This window comes from Choloepus didactylus, chromosome 7, assembly GCF_015220235.1.
Source record: "Choloepus didactylus isolate mChoDid1 chromosome 7, mChoDid1.pri, whole genome shotgun sequence".
Taxonomy (NCBI): Eukaryota; Metazoa; Chordata; class Mammalia; order Pilosa; family Megalonychidae; genus Choloepus; species Choloepus didactylus.
This window is the reverse complement of record NC_051313.1, coordinates 35,267,665-35,292,735: the sequence shown is the minus strand read 5'-3', so window position 1 is coordinate 35,292,735 and position 25,071 is coordinate 35,267,665. Positions and strand designations below refer to the sequence as shown.

Below are 25,071 nucleotides of genomic sequence, written 5' to 3'. Positions count from 1 at the left end.
TTTTGTTTTCTTTATGGTTACTGAGTCTTTTTTATTTTGCACACCAAATCACTGAGGACTTTCCTGTGGATACCCCGAGGGTGACACAGTAAGTGTATAGGGCCCAGACACTTTGTGGGAAGCAAGGTGAGAAAAACAATGATTTGGGCCAATCACATGATCACAAAGCCAGGGTTTTTCCAACAGGGTTCCAGATGGTCAGGCTTGGCTTCTGCAGCAGTTCTAATGAAGCAGTGAGAACATCACAGGGTAGGAAAGGGACTTTACTACCAGAGGCCCTTGCCAGTACCAGAGGGGGCCTGGAGCTGCCCGCGTTCACCGGTGTGGGAGCGGGAGGTCTAGTTAGCTGGCTAGTGTGAAGGGCTCAGAGGCTTGCAGGCCCAGCCTTTACCTGGCTAGGGGGTTTCAGAACTGCCTGCTGGCAAACTTGGCCTTGCTGCCCAGCTTCTCTTTAATTCTGAGGAGCTGTTTGTACTTGGCCAAGTGCTCAGATCAGCAAGGTGCACCTATCTTGATCTGCCCGGTGCAGAGCCCCACCACCGGGTTGGCGAAGAAGGTGTCTTCGGTCTCTCCAGAGTGATAAGACACAATGACACCCCAGCCGCTGGACTGGGCCGGCTTGTACGCCTGAAGGGACTCGGCCACAGAGCTGATATGGTTCACTTTGAGCAGGAGGCAGTTGCCTGACTTCTTGCTCACGGCCTTGGCAATTAGCTTCTGGTTGGTCATCATGAGATCATCCCCCACCACATGGATCCCTGCACTAGCCATGAAACTATTCCAAGCTTCCCAGTCATCCTGGTCAAAGGGGTCTTTGATGGACACCACTGGGTAGTCCTTGATGAAGGACTTGTACAGGTCTGCCAGTTTGTCAGGTGAGATGTACCTGCTGGGGTCATCAGGAGACTTGAAGTCCAGGTCATACTTTCCATCCCTGAAGAACTCAGAGGCACGACATCCATACCAATTACAACCTTGTCTCTGTAACATTTGCCAACTGCACTTTTAATCAGCTCCAGGGCTTCTTTGTTCTTCAGGATGTTGGGGGCAAATCTGCCTTCATCCCCCATGTAGGTGGCATATTTCCTGTACTTCATCTTGATGACATTCTTCAGGTTGTGGTAAACCTCTGCTCTGATGCTCATGGCCTCTCTGAACTTGGCTGTGCTGACAGGGAGGATCATGCATTCCTGCATGTCCAACTTGTTGCCTGTGTGAGAGCCGCCATTGATCACGTTGAAAGGGGGAACTGGCAGGATGACTCCCAAATTGCCAGCCAGGTCAGCAATGTGACAGTACAGGGGGACCCCCTTCTCCATGGCTCCAGCCTTGCAGACAGCAAGGGACACACCCAGAATGACATTCACAACAAACTTAGATTTATTTTCAGTTCCATCCATCTTGATCATCAGTTGTCAATATTCTCCTGCTCCATGACGTTCAGTTTCTTGCTAACCAGGGCAGGTACAATAGTTTTATTGATGTGCTAAACAGCCTTTGAGACACCTTTCCTCATGTAGCCTGTCTTGTCATTGTCCCAGAGCTCAAGGGCCTCATAGATACCAGTTGAGGCACCACTGGGCACAGCAGCTCTGAAGAGCCCTTTTTGGGTGAAGAGATCAACTTCAACAGTGGGATTTCCATGAGAGTCGAAGATCTCTGTAGCCAAGATCTTGAGAATGAACATGGTGAACTTCGGGCTGCCGGGTCTCATAGCTGAGGAAAGAAACCTAGAGGGCTGCAAACACCAGGGAGGTTAAAGCGGCTAGCGTGGCCAACTGATTTTTGACAAGGCTGCCAAAGTTACTCAATTGGGAAGAAACAGACTCTTCAACATATGGTGCTGGGAAAACTGGGTGTCCTTATGCAAAAGAGTGAAGGTGGACCTCTACCTCATGCCATATACAAAAATCAACTCAAAATGGATCTAAGACCTAAATATACAAACTGAACTATAAAATTTCTAGAAGAAGGGAAGCATAGGGAAGCATCTTCAGGGTCTTGTATTAGGAAACAGTTTCATAGACTTTACATCCAAAGCATGAGCAACAAAAGAAAAAATAGATAATTGGAACCTCATCAAAATTAAAAACTTCTGCACATCAAAGGATTTTATCATAAAAGTAAAACAACCTACAAATGGGAGAAAATATTTGGAAACCACATATCCACGTTTAATATCCAGGATATATAAAGAAATTTTGTAACTCAACAGCAAAAAGATAAACATCCCAATTTAAAATTGGGCAAAAGATTTGAATAGATATTTGTCCAAAGAAGATGCACAAATAGCTGAAAAGTGCATGCAAAGACGCTCAACTTCATTAGCCATTAGGGAAATGCAAATCAAAACCACAGTGAGATGCCATTTGATACCCACTAGAATGGCTGCTATTAAAAAAAAAAACAGAACATTTCAAGTGTTGGAGAGGATGTAGAGAAATAGCAACATTCATTCATGGTTGATGGGAGTGTAAAATTGTGCAGCTGCTGTAGAAGACAGTTCGTTGGTTCTTCAGAAAGTTAAGAATAGAATTACCATATGACCTGGCAACCCCACTGCTTGGTATATACCCCAAAGAATTGAAAGCAGTTACTCAACCAGATATTTTCCTACTGATGTTCATAGTGGTATTATTCACAATTGCCAAGAGATGGATGCAATCCAACCTTCTATCAAACAATGAAAGTAACAAAATGTGGTATATACATACAATGGAATATTATTCAGCTGTAAAAGGGAATGAAGTTATGATACATGTGGCAACATGGATGAGCCTTGAAGACATCATTTTTAGTGAAAGAAGACAGAAAAGGGAAAAACACTTTTGTTTTGGAGAATATTTTCCTGTATACAGAATTCTAGCTTTTTTGGATTGGTTGATTGATGCCTCTAATGCATTTGGAAAATTCTTAGCTACTATTGCTTCAAATATTTCTTCTGCTCTATTTTCTTTCTCTATTTCTTCTAGCATTACAATTACTTATAAGTTTGAGGATGTAATGTTGTCTTGCATGTCTCAGATGCTCTGCTCAATTTTTTATCTGCTATATTACTTTATTTTAATGAAATTTTAATTTTAAACAGGTTTAGATTTATATAAAATTGTAAAGCTATTACAGAGAGTTCCAATATACCACACACTGAGTTTCCACTATAATTAACATCTTACATTAGTATGGTATATTTGCTATAGTTAATGAATCAGTATTGACTCATTATTTTTAATTAAACTTTATTCATGGTTCCTTAGCTTTTATTTAATGTCCTTTCTCTGTTTTAGATCTCATCTATACACTTCACATTTTTTCATCATGTCTCCTTAAGCTCCTTTTGGCTATGATAGTTTCTCAGACTTTCCTTATTTTTGAAGACCTTGACAGTTTTGAGGTGTACTGCCTGGTATTTTGTAATATGTCCACCTGTTGAGATTTGTGTGATGTTCCTTCATGACTAAACTGGAGTTATGCGTTTTGGTAGGAAGACCACAAGAGATTAAGTGCCATTTCATCACAACACCTCTAAGGAACATACTATCAATCTGACATCACTATTGCTGTTAACCTTGAATACCTGGCTTAGTTGGTGTTTGTCAGGTTTCTCCACTGTAAAGTTACTTTTTTTTAATACCTTTCCATACTGTACTCTTTGGAAGGTAGCAACTATGTACAGCCCACACTCAAAGAGGGCAGAGTATCTACATAAATCATTGGTAGTCTGCATGGAACATTGGTCTCTTCTTCCCCATATTTATTCAAATATATGTATCAGTATGGACTCATGGATATTTATTTTATACATTGGATTATAATACGACACTATTTTATTTATTTTTTTGCTCAAATTGTTCCAGCATTGTCCATTAGTAGCTTTCAGTTGGCTCCTGTGCCCTGTGGCACAGGGAGTTTTGAACATACTTTTTAAGTAATCTAGTACACCTTTAAATGAAACCATACCACCTCTTGTGTAATGCAGGTAACTTACAGCAAACTATTCTCAATTCCTCTCTCCCATCCTTTGTGACTTTGCTGCCATTAATTTCATTTATCCACATGCTATAATCCCCCAATACATTAGTTACTATGATTACTTTAAACAGTTATGTTCTAGATCAGTTAAGGATAAGCAAAGCAAAAGGTTTCACTTTACCTTCCCTTATTCCTTCTCTAATGCTCTTTCTTCCTTTTCGTATATTTGAATTTCAGACCTATATCACTTTCCTTCTGTCTCAATAACCTTTTTAAATATTTCTTTCAGGGAAGGCCTGCTGGTATTGAATTTCCTCACTTTTGGTTTGTATGAGAAACTTTTTATTTCTCTTTCACTTTTGAAGGAGAATTTCACTGAATGTAGATTTTTTTACAGCATTTTAAATATTTCATTCCACCTTTTTCTTACTTCCATGGTTTCTTTTGATATTTCCATTATAATTCCTATCCTTGTTCTTCTATAGGCAAGATGCCACATCCCATCTTCTTTCAAGATTTTATGTTTGTCTAATTGGGCAGAAGAAAAAAAAACATACGAGAGAAACTGGGTGAATGTAAAAACTAGGGGATAGTCTTTGTTAATCAGTCACTCCTTAAGGTACATGTGAAAGCTCACATGTATGCAAGGTGTATGTATTATCCATACACACTGCATACATGTGTACAATTCCTCACACCTTACAGAACACGTAAGAATTTAACTTTGGAGAGGAATTCTGTGTCTGCAGGGATGTGGAAAAGCCTTTAATCCATTCTCAGGGTTTATTTTACATATCCAAACTCACACTGGAGAAAAGCCATATGAAAGTAAGGAATGTTGGAAAGCCTTCATTTATTGCTCATACCTTACAGAACATTTAAGAATTCATAGTGGAAAGAAATCCTATATATGTATGAAATGTGGAAAAGCCTTCACCTGATTCACAGGACTCAGTTTACATATACAAACTCACACTGGAAAATTCCCACATGTAAGGAATGTGGGAAATCTTCAATAAGTCCTCAGTGCTTAATCAAATGTAATAACTCACTCTGGATATAAGCCACATGAATGCAAAGAATAGGAAAATCTTCACTCAGTCATCAGTCTTACTACACACTTAAGAAGACACTTGAAAGAAGGCCACAAACCTTAATATGCACATGTGAATGCACACTGGAGAAAATTTTTTTATATGTAAAGAATGTGGGAAAGACTTTCAATATTCCACATGCTTTGATATTCACATGTGAACATATACCGGAGAGAAACCCCATGAATGTAAAGATTTGGAAAAACCCTTCCCCAGTCTTCAGCACTTACTAAACATTTAAGAACTAAAATATGTTAAAAAGCCTTTAGATGTTCCTCAGATCTTAGTATGCACATCAAAAATCAAGAAAGACAATAAGAAAGTTGACAGAGTCCCCATTATAATAGGGAATGTGGGAGAGTCTTCATTAGTTCTTTATACCTTATAGACTGTTCTGTAAGTGCAAAAAAGCTTTTATTGTAAAGTATAAAATTTAGTAGAGACTCTCCAACATTTCTTATTTTAATGAGATGTTTGTCCACCATAATTTTCTACATGCTGTGTAAGATGTAAAAACTGAGTAAAGGTTTTTTTCACATTTTTTATTGTAATAAGTTCTTTTCCACATATTTTACACTGCAGAGAAGCTTTCTTCTCATAAGGCATGTGGGAGCCTCTACTTGTTCCAACAATATTTATTTTACACATGTAAAATTGTTGAAAAAGTCCTATGAAGACAAATGTGATATAGTCTTTAAATATTTAGTATTCTTAATAGTACATGAGCACACTGGAGAAAAACCCTCCGTATATAAGGAATTTGGTAAAGCTTTTACATATTGCCCAGGCCTTAGTATCCACATGAAAATTCACTTAGTTGGAAAACACTAGTAATTTAAAATATATAGGAAAATATTCACTTGATCCTCAAATCTTATTCAACTTTTAAGATTGCACAATGGAGAGATGTCATATGACTGTAAGAATCTGAGAGAAATATTATGAGGGTATCATTTGGGAAAGCCTTATTTCTGCCTCATTTTAATATTTTTGTGACAGTCTCATAGTGGAGAAAAAAGTATGAAAGTAATAAATGTGGGGTGACATCACCAACATGTGATGTAAACAGCTGCCAAAAACTTCTCCATAGATATTCAGAAAAAAAGGGGGATAACCCTAACTTGTTCAGAACTCTGGTGATGGGAGAAGGTCCCCACAGTTGCCAAACTGAAGAAGAAGAGAGACATCAGGTAGGAGAACTCCAGTCCATGCTGGTGGTTCCTCTCCCCTCCCCCTCACTGGGTCTCCTGCAGCAAGGAAGGAACACAGAAACAGCAGTTAGGATTCCCCTCACCTCCCACTGGGGGCACAGACTAAAAAATTGCTCAGAGCTATGAGACAGATCCCGATCATTTGGAGATTGGGGGGATATGGAAAGACATTTCAAGGCCCCAATCAGTGAGGGACAAAGAATCTGAGAAAATGTGGGCAGAGGGTCTGAAAGCCCTTACCCCACAATTGAGGAACATATTAGCCAGTGGCCCAATACTTGCCTGGGGGATGGCTGAAAACTGTGAAAGCTGGGGGAGTCCTCTGCCACAGAGAGAGTGGGGGGCACAGCCCCACAGTGAGTCAGAATTTACCGAGCAAACTGAAGGCACAAGAAACCCACAGCTTCAGCCCTGCACAGTCAGATGGGGCCCCAGGAGGCAATTAGGCACCATGCAACCAGACTCAGCTGGGCTGCAAGAGATAATTGAGCCCTGCCCAGCCAGACTCAGCTGGGTTCCAAGAGGTAATTCAACCCCACCCAGTCAGACTCAGCTGAGCTCCAAGAGGTAATTCAGCCCTGCCCAGCCAGATTCAGCTGGGCTCTAAGAGTCAATTCAGCCCCTCCCCACCAGACTCAGCCAGGCTACAACAGGTAATTCAGCCCCACCTGGTCAGTCTCAGCTGTGCTCCAAGGGGTAATTCAGCCTTGCCTGGTCAGACACAGCCTTGGATCCAGAAGGTAAACGCCTTCTGAAGACAATTAAGTTGCTGAACAGCTCCATCTGCCGGGCAGACAGGAAAGTGCAAGAGAATTTTAGGAATTCTCAGAACCTCTACAGACCTTATTCCATTCCCAGTAGGGCTGGTTTAGACCCCATGCATAGGAATCTGGCCCTGTTTAAGTTGAGAAATACAGATGACCCAACATTTAAATCAGTGCTCTAAAACAAACCCAGGGCTTGCTGGCTGGTGAAAAACAGAACACCACTGGGTACTAGCAGACTTGTTTTACCACACACAGAGAACTTGTTGTGGTGCCCAGTGTCTACCCACCAGAGGCAGGCTTCTGTGGGCACCTGGTCATAGGGGGAAATTGAGGGACAGAGCTAATCTGACAAGTGGCCAGTGAGAGAGACATATAGGCAAGGCAAGAATCAGAATAACAAGAGCTAGAAAATTCTGATCACTTAGACAGAAGCTATGTTAGAAGTCTAGAGTAAGTTGAACTGAAGGCCAAAGAACAGATAAAGAACAAAGCTAACCAACAAGAAAACCCAAAGTAAAAGAGTGAAAATGTCCTCTAGAATAAACTAATCAAGGAAACCAGATGTCTAGACACCAACAAAAAAATGACACTAGGGAAAACAAAGATATGGCCCAGCCAAAGGAACAAACTAGCACTTCAAACGAGATACAGGAATCGAAAGAACTGACTAAAGATGTTAAAACAAACATGCTAAATCAATTCAAAAATCAAATCAACATGTTAAGAGGATTTGGCAAAAGAGATGAAGTATATAAAGAAGACTGCATGAACACAGAATAGCTTGAAAGTTTGGCAACAAATGGCAGAACTTATGGGAATGAAAGGTACAATAGAAGAGATGAAAAACACAATGGAGACTTACAACACCAGATTTGAAGAGACAGGAGAAAAGATTAGTGAACTAGAGGACATAATGTCTGAAAACCTACACACAAAGGAACAGATAGGAAAAAGAATGGAAAAGTATGAGCAGGGTCTCAGGGAATTGAATGACAACATGAAGCACATGAATATACATGTCATAGGTGTCCCAGAAGGATAAGAGAAGGGAAAAGGGGCAGAAAGAACCATGGAGGAAAGAATCACTGAAAATTTCCCATCTTTTATGAAAGACAAAAAATTACAGATCCAAGAAGCACAGCATATCCCAAACAGAATAGACCTGAATAGATCTACTCCAAGACACTTACTGATCAGATTGTCCAATGTCAAAGACAAAGAGAATTCTGAAAGCAACAAGAGAAAAGCAATCCACCACATAGAAGGCAAACTCAATAAGACTATATGCAGATTGCTCAGCAGAAACCATGGAGGGGATAAGACAGTGGCATGAAATATTCCAGATACTGAAAGAGAAAAATTGCCAACCAAGAATTCTATATCTGCAAAACTGTCCTTCAAAAATGAGGGATATTTTAAAGTATTTTCAGACAGACACTGAGAGAGTTTGTGAACAAGAGATATGCTTTACAAGAAATACAAAAGGGAATTCTACAGGCAGATAGAAAAACACAAGAGAGAGAGACAGGTTTGGAGAAGAGTGTAGAAATGAAGACTACCAAAAAGGGTACAAGGAAAGAGAAAAAATAAGATATGACATATATAATCCAAAAGACAAAATGGTAGAAGAAAGTATGGCCCTTAAAATAATAACATTAAATGTTAATGGATTAAACTCCTCAATAAAAAGACATAGATTGGCAGAATGGATTAAAAAACAGGACCCATCTATATGTTGTCTATAAGAGACTCAATTTAAACACAAGAAAAAAATAGGTTGAAAGTGAAAAGGTGGAAAAATATATTTCATGCAAACAACAACCAGAAAAGAGTGGGGGTAGGGTAGCTATGCTAATATAAGGCAAATTAGACTTCAAATGTAGAACAGTTAAAAGAGACAAAGAAAGACACTATATAAGAGGGAAAATTCATCAAGATGACATAAGAATCATAAGTATGCCCTGAGCCAGAGCACCCCTAAATACTCAGTATGTGAGGCACATACTGAGAACACTGAAGAAGTAAACACTTCTACAATAATAGTTGGAGACTTCAATACACTGCTCTCATCAATGAATAGAACATTTAGACAGAGGATCAATAAGGAAACAGAGATGTTGACTAGTACAATAAATGAACTGGACTTAGACATTTATAGAACACTACACCTCACAACAGCAGGGCACATATTGTTCTCAAGTGCGCATGGAATGCTCTCCAGGATAGATCACATGTTGTGTCACAAAGCAAGTCTCAATAAATTTAAAAATATTTATATTCTGCAAAACACTTTCTCAGATCAAAATGGAATGAAGTTGGAAATCAATAACAGGCAGAAGGGTGGAATATTGACAAATATACGGAGGCTGAGCAACACAATCTTAAACAACCAGTGGGTCAACAAAGAAATTATAAGAGAAATAAGTAAATATTTTGAGTCAAATGAGAATGAAAACACAAGATATCAAAACCTATGGGATGCAGCAAAGGCAGTGCTGAGAGGGAAATTTATTGCCCTAAATGCTTATAATAAAAAAGAAGAAAGAGCAAAAATCAAGGAATTAGCTGCTCACCTGGAGGAACCAGAGAAAGAACAGTAACCTAACCACAAAGCAAACAGAAGGGAAGAAATAACAAAGATTAGAGCAGAAGTAAATGAAATTAAGAAGATGAAAACAATAAAGAAAGTCAACAAACCTGATGCTGGTTCTTTGAGAAAATCAATAAAATCAATGGACCCCTAGACAGGTTAACAAAAAAAAGAGAGAGAGCAAGGACAGAAATAAATAGTATCATAAATCCCATCATAAATGGGAAAGGAGATATAACCACTGACCCTGCAGAAATAAAGGAGATAATATAAGGATACTATGAGTACCTATATGCTAATAAACAAGACAACTTTGATGAAATGGACAACTTCCAAGAAAAGCATGAGCAACCAACATTGACCCAAGAAGAAATAGAAGACCTCAACAAAGCAATCACAAATAAAGGGATTGAATCAGTCATCAAAAGCTCCCAAAAAGGAAAGCCAAGGACTTTTCACTTCAGATGTGAATTCTACCAAGCACTCAAGAAAGAATTAGTACCTATCCTGCTCAAACTCCTCAAAAGAATTGAAGAGGGGAGAACACTACCTAACTCATTCTATGAAGCCAACATTAACTTAACACCAAAGCCAGACAAATCTAGTACAAGAAAAGAAAATTATAGGCCAATCTCTTTTTAATGAATATAGATGCAAAAAATTCTCAACAAAATATTTGCCAGTCAAATCCAACAGCACATTAAAAGAATTATACACCATGATCAAGGGGGATCTATTCCAGGTGTGCAAGGCTGGTTCAACACAAGAAAATCAATTCATGTAATACACAATATCAATAAATCGAAGCGGAATAACCACATGATCAACTAGATTGATGCATAAAAGACATTTGACAAAACTCAACATCCTTTCTTGATGTACATTCACAAAAGGATAAGAATAGAAGGGACCTTCCTAAGCATGAGAATGGCAATATATGAAAAACACACAGCTAACATCATACTCAATGGGAAAAGACTGAAAGCTCAAAGTTTTTCCTCTAAGATCAGGAATAAGACAAGGAGCCCACTGTCACTATTGTTATTCAACATTGTGCTGGAAGTTCTAGCTAGAGTAATTAGGCAAGAAAAAGAAATAAAAGACATCCAAATTGGAAATGAAGAAGTAAAACTTTGACTGTTGGCAGATGGCATGATCATCTATTTAGAAAATTCTGAAAAATCTACTGCAAAGCTACTAGAACTAATAAATGAATACAGCAAAGTATCAGGGTACAAGATCAGCAAGCAAAAATCAGTAGTGTTTCTATACAGTAGTAATGAGCAATCTGAGGAGGAAATCATGGAAAGATTTCCATTTACAATAGCAACCAAAAACAAAAATAAAATATTTAGCAATAAATTTAACCAAGGATGCAAAAGACCTATGCACAGAAAACTATTGGAAATTGTTAAAAGAAATCACAGAGGACCCAAATAAATGGAAGGGCAAATGATGTTCATGGATTGGAGAACTAAATATAGTTAAGATGTCAAGTCTACTTAAATTGATTTATAGATTCAGTGCAATACCAAATAAATCCAAACAACTTACTTTGCAGAAATAGAAAAACCAATAACTAAGTTTATTTGGAAGGGCAGTGTTCTGGTTTGCTAATGCTGCTGTTATGCAAAACACCAGAAATGGATTGGCTTTTACAAAGGGGGCTTATTAGGTTACAAATGTATAGTCCAAAGGCCTTGAAAATGTCCAAATTAAGACATCAACAAGATGACACCTTCACTGAAGAACAGTCAATTGTGTTTGGAACAGCTCTGTCAGCTGGGAAGGCACATTGCTGACATCTGCTGTTCCTTTGCTCCCAGGTTGCATTTCAAAATGGCTTCCTCCAAAATGTCTCTGGGCTTCTGTCTCTCTTAGCTTCTCTGGAGCAAACTCTGGGCTAGCATCTCTTAGCTAAGCATCTCCAAATGTCCTTCTGTATGCATCTCTCAAGCATCTCTAAGCATAAGCAAGCATCTCTCCAAAAGTCTGTCTCAGCTGCTCTTGGGGCATTATGTCCTCTCTTAGATTCTCTGGAGCAAACTGTGGTCCATCATCTCAAAAACATCAGCAATTGCCTGGGTCTGCTCCTTTCAAAAGACTCCAGTAAACTATTCAAGACCCACACTGAATGGGTGGAGTCACATCTCCACGGAAACAACCTAATCAAAAAATCCCACAAGATTGGATTAAAATATGGCTTTTTGGAGGACATAATATATCCAAACCAGGACAAGCAGAGTGCCCTGAATAGGCAAAAATATCTTGAGGAAGAGGAATGAAGTGGGAGGTCTCACATTATCTGACCTGGAAGCATATTATAAAGCTACAATGGTCAAAACAGCATGGTACTGACATAAGAATAGATACACTACCAATGGAATTGAATTGAGTGTTCAGAAATAGACCCTCTCATCTATGGACAGTTAATCTTTGATAAGGTGTTCAAGCCACCACAAATGGGACAGAGCAACCTCTTCAATAAATCATGTTTGGAGAACTGGATAGCCATATCCAAAAGAATGAAAGAAGACTCTATCTCACACCTTTTACAAAAATTAACTTAAAATGGATCAAAGACCTAAACATTAGAGCTAAGACCATGAAACTTTTAGAAGAAAATGTAGAGAAATATCTTAAAGCTTTTGTGATAGGAGGTGGTTTCCTAGACCTTAAACCCAAAGCGTAAGCAGTGAAGAAGAAATAGATAAAAATTGAAAACTTTTGTCCATCAAAGGTCTTTGTCAGGAAAATAAAAAGGCAGCCTATGCAATGGGAGAAAATGTTTGGAAACCACATATCCTATAACGGTTTAATATCCAGAATATATGAGATCTTACAACTCAGCAAGAAAAAGACAAAGGACCCAATTTAAAATTGGTCAGGAGACCCTGGAAGACACTTTTCTGAAGACGAAATACAAATAACTCAGAACTATATGAAAAGATGCTCAACTTCACTGGCTATTAGGGAAATGCATATCAAAACCACAATGAGATATCATCTTACACCTACTAGAAGTTACCAAAAAACAGAAAATTTCAAGTGCTGGAGAGGATGTGGAGAAATGTACACTTATTCACTGTTGGTGGGAATGTAGAATGGTGTAACCAGTCTGGAAGGCAGTGTAGTGGCTCTGCAGGAAGCTAAGAAGAATTGCCTTATGATCCAGCAATCCCATTACTAGGTATATATTTGAAGAAACTGAAGGCAAGGACATGAACAGACATTTGTACACCGATGTTTATAATGGCGTTATTCATGATTGCCAACAGACGGAAACAGCCCAAATGTCCATCAACAGAGGAATGTATCAACAGACTGTGATATATACATATGATACACTATTATCAGCTGTAAGACAGAATAAAGTCACAAAGCATATAACAACATGGATGAACTTTGAGGATATGTTGAGTGAAATTAGCCAGAAACAAAAGGACAAATACTGCATGTTCTAACTAATATGGATTAACATTAAAGAGCAAACTTTGAGAGTTAAAGTTGAGACACAGGTTTCAGGAGATAGAAACATGGTAGAGATTGGGCATCTGATGCTGAAGGAGTATAGAATACTCATCAGCATTGGTTGTATAGATCCAGAAATAGCTACCACAATACTGTGTAGCACAATATTTTTGTAAGTACACCGAACAAAGATGATTGTGAGTATGGTTGAGAAGGCTAAGGGCATGTAGGACAACAGAAGGAAAGATAGATGACAAAGACTGGAATTGTATAACTTAGTGAAACCTAGAGTAATCTATATGGTGATTAAATGTTTTTACATGTGGGAGAACAAATGAATGTCAACTTTGCAAGGTGTAGAGAATAGGTTGTTATTTGGGGAAAATACAGTGAATGCAAAGTAGAGTCTCTAGTTAACAGTAACATTGTAATATGCCTCCACTAATTGTAACAAAGGCAATATACCAAAGCTAAATATCTATAAGAGGGAGATATAAGGGAGTTGTATAGGATTCTTGGTTGTGGTGGTGTTGTCTGAACTTTTTATGTATTTTATTTTATTTTTTTATTCATCTTTTCTATTTCATTTTATTTTATTTTATTTTTTTTGCCGCTTCCTCTTTTTTTGTTGAAGAAATGCAATGTCCGCATATAGATTGTGGTGGTGAATACATAACTTGATTATACCAGCAATCACTGATTCTTTACTTAGGATTGAAAGTTTAAAAAACAAACAGAGGGATGCAAGTGCTAGTGAGAAAATGTGGAGAGAGGGATGTATGTAATCACTGCTGGTGGGGAAGTAGAATAGTGCAGCCCAGCTGGAGGGTAGTGTGGTGGTTCCACCGGAAGCTATGTATAGGGTTGCCACATGGCTGTGCAACCCCATTATTGGGTATATACTTGGAAGAACAGAGAGCAAGGACACAAATGGACATTTGCACACTGATATTTATGACGGCAGTATTCACGATTCACAATGGATGGAAGTGGCCTAAGGGTACCTTGACTGATGAACGGAATGGTGAACTATGGTGTATACATACAATGGAATATTGAGCGGCTGCAAGAAGAAATGAAGTTGTGAGGTATGCAACTATGTAACTGAACCTTGAGGACAGTATGTTTCATGAAATAAGCCATAATAACTTTGCTAGATAGCATTTCATGAATATGAAAACACCTGCAGACAATGGTTACACTAAATTTTATTGCCAAGGATCACTATCAGTATTGGAGACTGGAGCAATTATTTATCCAGAAGCATCTAACTATTATGTAGAAAGAAATGATGAAGCCAAAAGATTAAGTTGCAAATTTTATGCAGTACTAAAGAGAAAGCAGTCCACTTTTGTGGTCCTTAAAAATAACTATAAATATTTTAGTTAATTATAAGTTATGAAAATAAAATTAATTTTCTGTTAATTTATTTAACGTTTTTATAGTTATGCTTCATATGTGTTTTTGATAGTCACTGTATAGTTGTTTGAATAATAAGTGTGTTTTTTAATGTTGAAATCATGTGTTGTTTAATTTTTGTACTTGAATTCAAATTCTTTAACATTAAATTTGTGATACATCTAACAACAAAAAAAAGCTCTTCTAGCAGTCATATCTATTCCTAAATTATAATGGTTCTTGCTAGATTCTGCAATGCTGAGCTCTTACGTATAATCTGGTCAATCCCTGGAACTTCAGTTATCTGTGTGACACCTGAGATTCAGAACTAGTTTGGTAGCTATGAATGTCAAATGTTAAAGAAGGTGAAAAAGAGTTCAGACTTCAATTAGAGATATGAATGAAATGGCTTGGTTAAGATTATGGTAAAGCAACCTAAAGGGTAAAGGATGATACTGACTATGTTTTAAAACTTCAACTTCTGTGTGAGACCAAAGGTAAGATGTTTATTTGGTAGAAAATCTTTATTTTCTGTAGCATGCTATGTAATTTAACTTCTATGGTCAGTTTATTCAAATACCATAATTACATGGAAACTTGAATAGGGAGTGAGATCTGGTTTGTTTGTACAGGTTACTGTGAAGCCCTGATACAACCCAGAGTGGTTTGCGCAGAGGATAGAACAGTATTTGAAAAGCCCCCTTGAAGTGCGGGAAAAATGTGGAAATATTAAATTTACCCACCTGGAGAATTCCTTATATTCTTTCAAACATTGGGGATTACCAATTTAGTAGGCCGAGCCCTCGATCTTGGGGCTTGCCCTTATGAAGCCTATTACTGTAAAGGAGAGGCTAAACCTACTTATAATGGTGCCTGAGAGTCACCCCCAGAGAACCTTTGTTATTGCTCATTTGTGGCCTCTCTAAGCCAACTTGGCAGGTAAGCTCACTGCCCTCCCCCCTACGTAGGACATGACTCTCAGAGGTGTAAATCTCCATGGTAATGTGGGACATGACTACCACTGATGAGTCTGGAACCAGCATCCTGGGATTGAGAAAGCCTTCTTGACCAAAAGGGGGAAGAGAAATGAAACCAAGTCAAGTTTCAGGGGCTGAGAGATGTCAGAGGTCATTCTGGAAGTAACTCTTATGCATTATGTAGATATCCCTTTTTAGTTTTTAGTGTGTTAGAATAGCTAGAAGGAAATACCTGAAACTGTTGAACAGCAACCCAGCAGCCTTGATTCTTAAAGATGAGTGTATAACTATATAGCTTATATGGTATGACCGGATGATTGTGAAAACCTTGTGGCTCACACTCCCTTTATTCATTGTATGTACAGATGAGTAGAAAAATGGGGACAAAAAAGTAAATGAATAATAGGGGAGGATGGGGGGATGGGTTGTTTTGGATGTTCTTTTTTACTTTTATTTTTATTCTTATTTATATTTTTATTTATCTGTTTTTTTTGGAGTAATGAAAATGTTCAAAACTTGATTGTGGTGGTAAATGCAGAACTATATGATGATATTGTGAACAACTGATTGTACACTTTGGATGACCGTATGGTATGTGACTATATCTCAATAAAATTGCAAGAAAAAAAGAAATATGAGAATACCTTATTTTTTATATGAAGTATTATTGTCTATTTTCCTTTAGTAACTGTGACAATTCACATATGAAAATCTGATTGAAGGAAATGCAAGAAATGCTTTATTTCTTCAAACCGTAGTGTACACATAAGGAAAAACTACAGAGAAGCTGTATGAATCCACAGTTGTAGCAGTTTTTAGTAAATTCTCATCCTTTAAGACACGCATGAAGAGACACACTTGAAGGAATTTAAGAAAGACTTCAGGAGCCAATCTTCACCTAATGTACACAAGAAGATTCATACGTGTAGGATAAATCAAAATAAATGACATGAAAATGTAAAAGAAAGTCTCTATTTGATGATTTCTGCACTTGGACCATCTCTGTACCTGCCTCACTTGAGAGTTTCTTCTCTTTACTATGAATTATGTTTTTATACTTATTTGTGAGTTCTTGTAATTTTTCACATTATGCTGGATATTTTGTGTAAAATATAGTAGATACTGAAATAAATGTTTATGTCATGAAATCATATACTTATTCTTTGGTTAGATTGTTCGTGTGGGGAACCTAATTGCTAGAATAGGTATTTGATTTGGGTTTGGGTTTTGTCACAGCTTTAGCCAGTTTCAAATTTTTGTGGATCAGGTCTTTTCCTTAAGCAGAGTTTCAGATCTTACATGGGTAGACTCCAGCAATCTCTTTATGCTTTACAACTTAGTTGCCAGCTTTCTGAATGACAGGATCTCTCTCACTTGCTCTCACTCTCTCTCCACTTTAAAGTCTGGCGGCTTTGTTCTTCACTCCCACCCCTTTCTGAACATTCAGAGATCTTTTTCCACCCTGCTGCCATTTCTCCTGCTTTTTGAGAGCCTCTGTAGTGCACTCAAGGACACCTCAGGGTGCTCAGAGAGATTTCTATCAGTTCTCCTGCTCTACCACCAGTCTTCAGCAAGCCATAACCTTATATAGGGGGGGCCCGAGGACCTCATGGGATGACGAAACTCTCAGATCTCCCAGACTTTGGTGTATTACAGTTACTCATGAACTCAATGAAGACTCATGCAAAAGTTATTAAGTGTAGACTCCATGCGACTGGGGGTCCTTAGGATTTTATTCAATCCATCAATAGTCTACGTGTGGCCATTAAAAGTTCAGTAAAAATTTAGCTGTCTTCTCTTTACCCCAGTTCAGGTGGTTTTGATGAAATCAACCACATACACCTTCTTTCTTAGAAAGGTCTCATCGCTGTCTGGAATTTAATCCATTCAGGTTTTTTTTTTTTTTTTTTTTTGAGACCTTAGCTAGCTGACAGGTATAAAAAATAGAAAAGTATAATATTATAGTTTATCTGGATTGTTCTCATTAATAGCATGAGATCAAAAGTCTTTCCAACTGGAAGCAGAAGTTCAAAATTGACATTCTTCTTAAATCACTGGTTTTACAAACTGTAGATACAGAAATGCATTGAGTTTTTTTTTAGTTACATAAGCTGTTCCTATAGATGAATGCAAATTCTTTGATTTCATACTTTTCTTCCATTTTTTCTTTACCTGCCACTGATTTAAAGTGATGATGAGATCATCTAAATGTGAGAAGGGCAATTCATTGGGAGCTTAACTTGGATTTTCAATTTTCTTCAGGGAAAAATTGCTTCTTATATCATGGGCCTGGATAACGGAAACACTTTTTTTCCCACAGCTGGCTGAGTCTTTTCCAGTCCAGCGAAGCTGTGTACCTCAGAGATAACATAAAGTTATCTTTCAGGGTCAATACATAATTGTGGCTTTCCTGAGGACCACCTTTTCTGGTGAGAGAAATCTGGCCTTTGAATAGGGAGACTAGTGTGATTATGAATCCAGTTTCACCCTTCAATGTCCCTGAACATCCAATCTGCATACAATGCCACCATCTACACCCTCCCCACCCACCCCACTCCCATCTCTTGCTTCCCAGAGGCAGATATTTATGAGTAATTATCTCACCTTTTCACCTCCTTGCCCTCTCCCCTTAGGACACTCTAACAGTGTAAAGGTTAATATTTGGGGCTTTGGAGTTTGTTGGCTTTGATTTGAATCTTAATCCCACAACTGGATTGATGAAAGAAAAATTTTACATTCAGTTCCCAGAAGTTACTTATGTAAAGACAGTATAGAGCAGGATTTGGCAAGCTGATTCATGGGCCAGATATGGTCAACTGCCTGTTTCTATAAACAAAGTTTTATTGGAAAACAGCCACACTCATTCTTTTACATATCATCTACGGCTGCTTCTGTGTTGTTATGTCAGAGTTGAGTAGTTGTGACTGAGATTGTATGGACTATCAGGCCTAAAATATTTACCATCCAGTCCATTGCAGAGCATGTTTACCATTTCATGAAATAGAAACTGATTTGAAAGTGGTTGATATGAAAGACACTGAGGGGTGTTAGTTGATTATAAGCTGAGAAAGAATTGACTTCTGGAGGTAGCTGTCTAATAAATTTATATTAAGAAAATGTTAGAGCATCTAGATAAACACAGACAGTGGCACTATTCATAGCCGTCTTCCCTGGACAGGTCACCTCTGGAGGCTTGAGTCACACTACATGGTGACAGTAACAAATCTAAGTGAGTGGACTGGAAGCCATACCATGTGGCAAATGGTTGAAGAAACTGAAATATTCACCCAACATGAGACAGAAAGAGGATGGGGTGGGCAAATGTGATCTTGAAATATTTGTAAGTTTGAAATGAAGATTTTTTTTTCCTAATTCTACATTGCCCCAGAGTAAAGTTGAGTGGAGTGATTAAGACTCACACAAGTTACAGGGAGTCAGACTTCATTGCAAAATGAGGAACTGAACAACTATGGCAAGAAGTTAAATGCTATATATGTAGAAACAAAAAAGCGGCAGTTTCAGTATTGTGTTTCTGAAGTCAGAGAGCTGCTGTAATGTGAACTAAAGGAGCTAGAGCTAGTGGCAGGCTCTCCAACTCTGTTTTCATCTATAAAATCTCTGTGCCATAGGCTGTTGTGGAAATTAAATAAAATGATAAGAGAAAAGTAACTTAACTCAGTGCCTGTCACATATGAAGAATCCAGTAATGTTACTACTGTACTTATGATTTCATCAAGGAAGGGTATCCAGTTTACAGTGTTGCTATAGAGAATATCCCTATATTTTGCAAGAAGTAGAACTTCATCAGTGATTTTCCAACTTTTACTTTCATAGGTCAGTAAAATTTAAAAAGATTGGGGGAGACAATTCAGAGTTACTAAGTATTTCTTTTGGAAATCAACAGATTAAAAGAAAACCAACTACCATCTACTCTTACCATGATTTTATAAAATAGGTTAACACCAACATGTAGGAAAGATATAATTTCAGATTTAAGGAGTTTTTCCTGAGAAAGGGTGGTTTGTTACCTTTCTTATGTATGTGTATGCATGCATGTATGTAACTGTCTCTATATTTAGTTACATAATATTGTCCTGATTTTTTTATTTTATAGCAGACCAGTAAAGTTGTCATCAACTGGCCAGTTTTTGTGAACCAGGGAGTAGGATGATATTCATCACTAAAAGTCTGAGAATCTAAGAATTACATTCAAAACATTTGGGCAATTATAGGTCTATAGAGATTTTTAATCATCAGGTTTTGGATCTTTAGGCCAATTCTAACCATTGTCCCTCCTTTCTTCTGAGTTCTGAGATACAACATAGTTTCATAGTATAAGAGCTTAGTTCTTTGTGTCACTTTTCCCCAAGCCATGAGAGGATGAGGCTTGTAATAAATGAAGGGGAGGGAGGCAAATAAAAAAAAGATGGGCCATCAGCCCCGCTTTGCCCCTCTCCCAAATTTGGCAGAACCCTGACAGCCACTGAAACTTGGAAAATTACACTTATTGCATTATGAGCACATAATTTAAACTTATTGAACTAAATTCATCCTGTGAAATTACTTTCATTCTTTTTCTATAGATATGCTTATTTTCTTTTTGTAAAAAGAAGCAAAAACAAAATAATACTAGGGATTTATTTGTCAAAAATATTAACCAGAAATATAATGCAAATTATGTTTGAGAAATGAGAGTAGGGTGAGGCAAGTGGGCACTTGCTTTAGGTGCAAATTTTAAGGGGATGCCAAAAACTCAGTAATCAAAATGAGTAATATTTTAATGCAATATTTTAAAAAATAAAAACTAATGTGAAGCATCAATGATGAACAATATATCAAAATTTTAAATAAAAACAAAATCAGTATTACTGCTTTTCCCTTTTGCTTCAAGTTCCAGTGTGCCTTGGCATGATATTGTTGCAACTACATTAATAGGGCTGCTTTGCTGTTTGAAGGGATTTATTATTTTAAGGACATTAGGGTGCCATTAAGAAGCCCTGAACTGCGAAATTTCTGAAATGGAGTCCATGATTGGAGAAATCTAAAGCTTACCTTAAAAGTCCATAATTCCTTTTTCTTCATTGAGGTTGGGGAAACACTTATGAAAAAATTTTAGCTAAAATATAAATTCCTCTTTTAGTGTAATATAGGGCTTTACAAACTCTTCTTACTTTTGAACTGCATGGTTTTAGTAAGCATATTTCAAGCCTTCTTTTATATTAAAATTTTTTAAAATATTTTTCAAAATATAATTTTATAAAGTCATATTGTTGTTCGGATATGCAGGCTTTTTTTTCTGACAGAGAAGACACTGTTAGGTTATCATTCAAAATAATGAAGATAATCCTGTATTTTTATTAATACTAAAACAATAATTAATAATAATAAAAAATAATACTAATTTCATCCAGAAGATTCAGAAGCAATAGAGAAAATCATAACAAATACAATCTGGCATCAGAATGCAGGTATTATTTTATGGTATGTACCTTAGTAATGTAAATAAATTAAAACTGCTTCTTGTAAGAATAGTACAACTTAAAATGATGGAAATAATTCACTGAACACAACTCTGGTTGAAGTGAGAATTCCAATCTTCATAAAATTTTGAAAATGTGATTTTAGACTATTACTCCAAAATAAAGAAAACCAATTAAAATAATGTAGCACTGAAAAAGTAAAGTCTTGTACATTTTAATTTTTCCTCATACTAAGACTGTAGATTATTAAAACTAAAAGACTTTCAGAAATCCAATTTATGTTTCATCCTTTAAAGACACCATTTCCTTTTTTTGTATTATTCTCAGCCTGGGTACTAGATGAAAGGAGATTCTCCTTTTCTTTCTTCTTAGTCTATTTATTTTCTGTTCTTTCCACAGTGTAATTGTTTTATACACAGAGATGGGGGGGGGAGTTTGAATATATGCAATTTCCATAGTAATGCTTAAAAATGATAAAGGAACATTTTTCAGATTGTTTTAAAAATATTAAATAAGGTCTTCTTTTAACTTACCTAAAAAGTCAGATAATAAATAAACAAAAAGATTTATATTAATAAGCCATCTGGAGTTTGTAATCTAGTAAAATATTTGTACCTCAACTAAAATAGGATAAACCTCATTTTTGTCATTGTCGTAGAGAAATTGCAACATTAAAATATTTTAGTAATTGCTTTTAAAGAGAAAACATGCATGTTTTTAATTAAAAACCCAGTAGAAAGGGAATTTATCCTTCTAATGATTTTATTAATTAAGACATTCATCCTGCCACATAGAATACAAATTTTTCTTGACATTAAATGTAATAACTCAACAAATTGGGACTACAGAAAAGTATGGAGAATGTATTATATATCACAAATTTACTTATAGATAATCCCTTATATCAAAACAGCCAACATTTCAGTGCTTTTTCTTTAGGGTATATTTATTTATCCTGTTATTTTTGACTCAACATTATATACAGTTGACATTTTCCAATATCATTAACATTTCTCCTAAAATATTTTTATTAATTTCATATTATTGTGTAACATGAACATAACATAGATTGTTTTCTCCATTCTCATGCTCTTTGTCATTTCTATTGTCTTGTTTCCAATTTTTTGTTAGTAACATAAACATTAAAATGAACATATTTTCATGATTAGTTTATTCAGCCAATATTCTGGAAGTGGAATTGCTAAGTAAAAGTTTGAATATTAATATTGTTGAGATTTGATACACATTGTTAAATTGTTTTCTAGGAAAAACGGAACAATTTACATTCTAGCCAACAGTGAGAAAGAAAGTTCAATTTATCACACTCTTGAAGGCACTGAGCTCGATCCTTTGTTTGATTATTCATTGCAAGTTCTTAGGCAAATAAGTGTTTTCTTGTTTTAAATTACAGCTATTTGTTTACTAGTGAGATAAAGTTTAAAAAAAAAGTATTAGTCATTTCATATTTCTTACTCTCTGAATTTTCTATTTATGTTCTTTTTCCCATTTTTTGGATACTGCGTTATTTTATTTTCATTCATATTAAGAATATTAACTATTTGTCATATTAGTTGCAAATTTTTCCTTACTTTTATTATCTTTTTAGTGTTTTTTGTTTATTTAATTTTTTACATATTTATGTGCTCTTATCTATCAGTACATTTCTTTGTAAATTTATCCATTTTTAATGTTTAGAAAATTGTTTCTAATTCAGAGTTCAGATAAATATTTCCTAGTTTTTCTCTTTTCTTTATTTTTTCTTTCCTTTTCTCTTCTCCCTCCCTTCCCCTCCCTCTCTCTCTCCCTCTCTCGACTTAAATTTACTTTAACTTCCTGCAATGCATTTTGGATTATGTAGTAAGAAAAGGACTTTGAATAAAAACAACAATACAACTCTTCTTTGAGAAAAATGCAGTCCCAAGGTTAAAAAAAAAAAAGTTAATTACTACCAAAGGCTTTAAAATAGAAGTGAAAAGTCCAATTTGCCTTCTCACTACTCTCCTTTTCCATGCTCACAAGGAACCCTATTGACGAGTGTTGGGGATTGAATCATGTTCCCCAGAAAAGACATGTTCATGTCCCAACCTCTGGTGCTGTGGGTGTGAACCCATTTGTAAATAGGACCTTTGAAGATGTTATTCGCTAAGGTGTACCAATCCGAATGAGGGTGGGCCTTAATCCAATTTGGCTGAAGTCCTACAGGCAAAGGAAATAGGACACAGAAAGAAGAAGCTGTGGGAGCACCCAGAAGCTGACAGTCATGGAACCCAGAAAAGCAAGGAGAAGGCCACCATGTACATTGCCATGTGACAGAAAAGCCAAGGACCCACAGAGTCTGTTGGCAGCCAGAAGATAAAGACCCCCCAAGAAGAAGCAAGCTTTCTAGCCTCTAAAACTTTGAGTCAAAACGTTCCTGTTGTTAAGCCAACCAACTGCATGGTATTTGTTTTAGCAGCTAGGGTTAACAGTTAAACAAATGAAGATACAAAGTGATTTCAGAGTGTGATTAATGTTATAAAGAAAGGTAAAAACATGATAGGATAAAGAACAACTTGGGGATGGGTGTTTTAGGGAAGAAATGTTATTTTTCATGTCTCATTTTATGTGGGTAAGATCTTTCCAAGGAAGTGACACTTACCTAAATGAAGAGATATCTGCTATGAAAAGACTGGTGGGGTGAGCAAGTTCCAGGCAAGAGTGAGGGCAGAGGCCCTGGGGTGGAACCAGACTGGCATATTTTTCTGCAAAACAGAAAAAGTTTGGTGTGACAGCAGTGAGGAAAGCAAAAATGAAGGAAACCAAGTAATTTCAGTACTTACTGCCCTGAAAAATGCCCATGGCTTACATCTCACATCTGCTTCTCAGCTTTCTGATCAATTCTATAGATCTGTTTATTTTGGGCTAAGAATCACAATGTTTTCACTTCTGCAGCTTTTGAATGCATCAGGTACAGCATGTACTTACCAATAGGGGATTTGAAGACAGGAAGCCTTGAGTCCAAACTCCTTTCTCCCATTTATGTGATCCTGAGCAATTTACACATGCCTTTATGATTCAGTTTCCTCAGCTGATAAATGAGGAAAATTCCCACCTTATAAAATCATTGTGAGGGTTATAAAGATCACATTTGTAAAGGTTTAACTTGGCACACAGTAAGCGTTTTCTTAGTGGTAGTCCAATAATACTACTAATGGTAACAAAATAACTGTTTTGTTAATATCCAGCATTTATTTTTTCAGATATGCTTTAGAATAACCAAGATATTCTTTACAAATTCTTTTTTGCATTATAAAATTGGATTTCTTTACACTTATACATTAATTAAGGGAATATTGACGTCTTACTGCTTCAATCCAGGAGCATTTAATTATTCAAAGTTTCCTTTGTCTTAAAAAAAAATCATAGATTTTTTTTCCACATAGATTCTGTATGTTTCCTCAGAAGTTTGAATTTTGCTTATGTATTCATAAGTAAGATTAATTTATAAATATATTAACTTGGGCAGATTTTAGCATTACTATTATACTGCACAATGTTTTTAGTAATTCATTGAGTGGCAGCTTATTTATTAAAAAGAGAATTATTTGTTTCTGGAGAATATGGTATATTTAACATGTCAAACATCTGGCACTCAAGTTTCTTATGCACAAAATATTTTTGATTTTTAAATATTTATATTTATTGTAAATTATTTGAATATCTGTATAATTACAAGCTGTTGTCCATTTTTGATCACCAAACTTACCGATATAGAATTATAGTGTACTCATAATTGCTTTTTTCTTTTCTTGGTTCTAATTGTTTATTTCTATTTTTCTCTCATTTTTCTTGATTTAATTTATATCATTTTAAAATAGAAAAAAAGTCTTTGCTTTATCAGTTTCACTGTTATTTCTATTTTTTAATTCATTGTTTCCTTCTTTCCACATTTCTTTTTCTAATTGCCTATAATTAAAATCTGGTTGTTGGGGAAAACCTAAGATGGTGGCTAGAAGAGACAGGGCAAAAAATCACCTCCGTGAAAAATACTAGATAAAAGCCAGAAAGTAACCCAGAACACCATTTCCAGCAATGCACCAGCTGGACAAGGTCTGCTAAAACCACAGGGACTGTG

General features: G+C 36.5%; 1 pseudogene; it reads right to left on the bottom strand.

The window, feature by feature from the left end:
• Positions 1-387: 387 nt before the first annotated feature.
• Positions 388-1,687, bottom strand: LOC119539872 (annotated as a pseudogene).
• Positions 1,688-25,071: the final 23,384 nt, after the last annotated feature.